General features: G+C 31.6%; 1 long non-coding RNA gene across 1 annotated transcript; it reads right to left on the reverse strand.

Moving 5' to 3' along the window:
* Positions 1 to 243: 243 nt before the first annotated feature.
* LOC117113829 lies at positions 244 to 5,315 on the reverse strand. The gene is made up of 2 exons (XR_004446261.1): positions 5,053 to 5,315; positions 244 to 1,039 (listed from the first exon to the last, which is right to left on the reverse strand). It is a non-coding gene; the product is annotated as an uncharacterized LOC117113829 (long non-coding RNA).
* Positions 5,316 to 6,081: the final 766 nt, after the last annotated feature.

Here is a 6,081-nt window from a genome sequence, read left to right on the forward strand (position 1 = left end):
AGATGTGTTCTCTCGCACAAACTGATGATGTCAAATAAAAAGAAAATATTCTTTTTGTTCAATTAGTACACCCGCTGCCACGAACAATGGAAATTCCAGAAAAAAATACCTAGGTGTTTTTAAAATTTGTTATTACTCCCGCAAATGTGTGTCATACAGCATTCTTTATATTCCTACAGTACATTCATAGATAGTAATGACAAACTGATACTTTTCTACAAAGGAAAATGCCCGTATGTAGAGGCAGCCTAATAAAGGTGTAAGAAAATGTTCTGAGTTCTGCTAAATTAAATTGTAAACCAGGTTTTGTTATTGTGGCATTTGTGTCAAATTCCAATATTTAAAAAATAATAATATTGGGCATTAACATTGCACTTCAATCAAAAAACAATATTGGGAACATATAAAACTTTCGACTACTTTTTAAAGACAATGTATCATTTTTCAAGAAACAAATTTGTATTGATGCCTAGACCAGTAAACAAAAGTCAAGCTTATTATTTATTGACTTTTCATTTGGATACTAAGGTATTAGATATTAAGACTTACCGATTGTTTACTTTTATTGATTACTTTTTTACTTGTACTGATCAGATACTACGTTCTGCAAAAAAACTATCTGACTTATGTACTGTGCAAAAACATGATACAAATGAAATGCTTTCACTGTATAATAATGTTATCAAAATATTTTACCACTTTTTTGGTTTATAAATGTGCCTCCCACAATAGGATAGTTTATTGTTTATATTGTACATACAGTAAAATATGTATAAAACTTGTATCGGTAACTTTGTGCACTCAATATCAGATGAAATTTAGAGAACTGGTCCAAAAATTGCTATTCTAGCCTATTTGTACATGTCTCTTTGTTTAAATGCCTGATAAAAAGGCACCTGTGAAAAATGTTAACACAGAAGCTTACTGATTTAAAATCTGATTACAGAATTAATTCAGGATGGAAATGTACAGTGTAGGTACAGCAAAAACAAGCTTGTTATGGACTGCTGGAATGGGCTGCCATATAAAATCCAACGACCTGAAACAAATAAAAATATAAGTTTGGTTACTTTGCCTGAATAAATACAATTTATTGAATGTAAACCGCAAATTTTCACATCAATTTTCTGTATTTCTTAATGAAAGGTATTGTAACTCCATTATCTCATCACACTTAATGGCTTACTGTTCTCTCCAGTTTTCTTTTTGAAAACTGGAGAAAGGACATTGAAAGTAAGGCCTCACTCACCGACTATTCATTACTTAAAGATGCAATTAAATTAGAAAATTATCTATTAGATAAATTGGATTTCGAAGGTGTATCATTGAAATTTAAACTTCGCTCCAATACATTGCCCCTTGATAGTAGAATTTCTAGATGGTCTGAAGACAAGAATGGCTTATGTACTCTTTGCAATACAAATAATGAAGAAGACATAAGACACATCTTATTCTCTTGTCCCGCTCTCCTAAACATACGTTTATAGGAGTTAAATAAACTTGAATATAAATTAAGTAGTCATAACATCAATTTTTGGGATCAATTTTTAAGTGCTAATATTGATATTAAATTAAGCTACGTCCTAAGCTCAAATGAAGTAGAGAAATACTTTGATGAATTTTGTAAAAGTTATGGAAAACGAGCGTGGAGAAAAAGATCTGAATTGAAGCACTTGCAAAATTTATCGTAGATTAAGTATCTGTATTACTGTCTTTTCCTTTTTTTTTTTTTAACTAATTAATTTTGTTTGCCTTAACATTATTGTTGAGTTTGTTGGTGGTACAGGTGGCCCTTGGAAACTTGTGACAGGCAAGGCAGGTTGTATTTCCTTGTCATGTTTTTCGGGGAGCTACTTGCCTCATCAGCAGCACTACTCACTTGTGTTCATTTCATTTTTACTTAAGATTCCCTTGTTTTGTTTCGTAATTTTTTTATTAAAAAATTTTTTTTTTTTGTACTTGTAGCTAAGAATTTTAATTCACTTTGAACGCACCAAATGATTTTGAGTGCCACCGAACTAAAGGTGTATGTTCTAATAAATGATTGATTGATTGATAACAGGATGGTTGTGTATAAGAGACAGCTTAAATTTACTTGGTGGGGAGTAGAAACCAAGCATGCAATTAAATAAGTTGCTTAAATAAATGTATTCCTAATTATCAATTGATTAACAAATACTTCTTTGAAGTAACTCTAAGTAAAACATTTGTTGAAGTAAAGTAAGCCTCCCTTTTCCCATACATGAATTTGTCATTCAAACATACAATTGATCCACATGCTTTAAATACTGTTTATTTTGATTAACAAATACTTCTTTGAAGTAACTCTAAGCAGAACATTTGTTGAAGTAAAGTAAGAATAAGTACTTGAAAACACTACTCACGCTGCAGAATTTGGTGAAATGCTCTCTGCAAAATTGGTCAAATTACTGTTTAAATATTGCCGGTCTTAAATGACCTTTATGTCCACGATCTGTGATATAACACTATTAAAACCATATTTGATTGCATAATGATTGAAAGATGTCTTTTACTTACAAGTTGATACTCTTTAATATACCAAAATCATGGACATGGGGGGGGGGGGCTGAGGAACCTGAGTTTAACAAAAGTATAAAGACAGTCATACAGATAAATTCTTATTGCCATTCTCCACAATGAAATGGAAGATACCAAAAACACTATTTCGATATTATGCTGTACAGTTAAACTTACAAGTCGACTTTGCCTAACTCAAATAATTTCTAAGTCGATCTCATTTTTGACTATGCAATTGTAACTTTACAGTATTGTACTGTATACAATGTCTGGTTTTTGAGATGAAATTTCTAAAAAATGGTGGAGTATACTAACTGGAGGCCTCAGTAGAAAAATATGGCAATTTATTTTTTGCATAGCGGATTAAAAAATTTCTAAGGAATTTTTGTTTCATTCGGAGATAGAGGATTCTCATAGTTCTACTTTAAACGTAACCCAGCGATTTAGAGGTGGTTCGTATTTTATGTTATTAGTTCCAATTTTCATTTTACACATTTCTTCAAGTGTTTTAATTATAACATACAACAATATATGGTATATATTACACAAAAACGAGCATAAATCTAATTTTAATTAACAAACAAAAAATTCTCACTGGTTTGATCTCAACCGGTTTCTGGACAAAATGGCAATAAGTAAGTCGAAACGGCAATGACCAAAATGGCAACACTTTTTGATTTAAAATGGTAATAGACCACAATGGTAATAAGTCAAAAAACGGCAAGACCAAAACGATGCTAAACAATTTATGTCAAAAGTAAAAACGAGAAAGAAATTAACTAATTATAAACATGAAAGTGTACTAAGATTAAATATGGTAAAAACCTGTCTAAATACACTAGCACTGCAGCAGCAAGAATATCAATAACAATAATAACAATAAATCATTAATAATAATAATAATAATAATAATAATAATAATAATAATAATAATTGAATATTAAAAAGATTGGGGGAAACAATATAAAAACAGTAGACCTAAAACATTTAAACAAATACAACTTTAAAAATACATACAAAATGAGGTTAAACAATTTATGTCATAAAAGTAAAAAAATGCGAAATAATATTAATGATAAACATTAAAAGTGGGAAAAAGACCTCATGGCAATATTCAATTTGCCTATCGAGACAATTTCAAAACGATTCAGAAATTTTTAAACTGGGGCCCACGTCCTGTGGCGCTTGCTAGCCTTGGCATTGATTTCTCTCCTTTGCATTGGTCTCAGATGTCATTCTGGTACTTGTCACTGCCGTTTTGGTTCATTGCCATTTTGGTTATTGTCGTTTTCACCTGCTACATCTCAAACCTTTCTATTTATTTCTAAAGTATCAAGGATAATGTATATTTAAAAAAAAAATATATATATCAAGTCTACTCTAAGAACAAATAGTACAGGAGCACCACAAGGGTGTGTGTTGTCCTCCATACTTTTCTGCCTGTATACCAATGATTGAATGAAAAAAAATGAAATAGATAATTATGTCTGGTGGTGCGATGAGCACTATCTAATTAACATGAAAAAGACTAAAGAGATGGTAATTGATTTGCGCAAAGGACAGAATGGTTCGAATTACTAAAATTAAAAATAAAACTATTAAACAAGTTGACGAATACAAATATTTAGGTACTATTATAGGTAACAAACTAATTTTTCAACTCAATCAGAAACTACGATACGTAAAGCAAATCAAAGCTTTAGTGGTTTTAATGTTGATAAGACTATATTACTAATCTTATTTTTTAAATCTGTTGTTCTTAGCATTTTAACTTTTAATCTAATTTGTATTATATATACGATAACGTGTCGAAAAAGAACATATTAGCTAAACTTGAACATACAACTAAGGCTGTCAAACGTATAGGAGAGGTCGCTGAAATTGAAACTATTGAAACATTATATACTAGCCTGATTCATTCAAAAGTACATAAGATAATTAATGATAAAACACACCCTCTCAATATTTTTTTAATTACAATAGGTCTGGCATAAGATTGTGTGTACCACGTTCTCGTACATCTAGGTACAGGCACTTATATTCCGAATTCTATTTCTATTTTTAATAAGCAGGTAATTTGCCAATAATTGTGTTTATTTTTAACTTCTTTTTTGTGTTGTGTGAAGTTTTTATTGGGACATATTTTTTGTGTATTTGTCTGTGCTCTGTATTTTTGTGTTTTTACTATTTTCTAGGCCAAAAAGGAAAGCAATTTTCAGAGTGTTACAAATTGGACAAATAAATAAATATATCTTACATATATCTTATACTACTAGGCCTTGGTCTAGCCTAGTAGTAGTACCCTAGGCTAGCCTATGGCTAGCCTAGGCCTAGGTAGGCTAGGCCCGAGTCTAGGCTAGCTAGGCCCTAGGCCTAGCTAGTTAGGGCCTAGGCCTAGCTAGTTAGGAGCCTAGGCCTCGAGGCCAAGGCCTAGCCTAAGCCTTGCGTAAAAAAAGATAAGCCATTTTTAAGTGTTATGTTTCCATTTCCAATTAAGCATTTGTTAAGTCTTACCTAGTTTAAATGTACGTCCGTATCGTATACGCCTCAAACACTCAGATTTTTTTTTTTAGTGTTGACGTTTATTTCACGGCAATTTATGTATATTGACGCAAATTTACCTACATTGACGCAGATTGTTATGGTTTGACGTAAAATGACGCGATACTACCTTCAAAAAAAGTTTCCCTATGCTAAAAGTGGAAGAGCCAAGCTACGTCACTGTTTTGCAAAGCCTGGCTGCTTTGCAAAGCGTGGCTGACTTGCGTCTCGCTGCCGGTCTGCAGCAGGATCTCTATCGCTGCGTCTCTTTAACGCGTTCGAGTTTCGAACGCAATTTTGTTGGAGTTCCGAACGCTATTCGATTGTCAATAGAGTGCGCCCTACCTGGTGGTAGTAGTACCCATCATGCCTAAACCGGATTTACCCTTTTCCGCCATCTTTAATTGCTCCATCATGACATAGTGTCTACGTACCCGGTAGGGGTAGACACAAAAACACAAGATTTTCAGAAGATTTCACGAAATCTTTATTTTAAACAAATTTGTTCCATTCAAACAACACATACACTAGCACATTTTACATCCCAAAACTATTATGCCAGTTAAAAAAAACAAAAAAACCCAAATATATGAGTAAATAGGAGACGGAGTCCACAAGCTGCTTATCTTAATATACCAGAGCATTATGCATGTCAAATTCACTCCTACATATATTTAAGAATTTGTATAATATACAGAGTATCATTATTAGAATGTTGAAATCATACAATATATGTATATATCATATTTTTTACTGTTTATATATTTATTTATGTATGTATACAAATATATATATTATATATATATACATATATACATAGCACTGGACATTTCTTTTTTTTTTCTTTTTGAGATGAGCATTCTTTTCAAAATGAATACTGTAAATTTTGGGAATTACCGGAAAACAATAAATACGGCCACCTGAACTACAGTACTGTATAAACCAAACATGTTTAAAATTTATTTTGTTGCTTTGAAAATCATGTACAGTGTATGTTTTTTG

The sequence above is a fragment of the Anneissia japonica genome, unplaced genomic scaffold (assembly GCF_011630105.1).
Source record: "Anneissia japonica isolate Jap-2015-1 unplaced genomic scaffold, ASM1163010v1 scaffold694_len1028156_cov167, whole genome shotgun sequence".
Taxonomy (NCBI): Eukaryota; Metazoa; Echinodermata; class Crinoidea; order Comatulida; family Comatulidae; genus Anneissia; species Anneissia japonica.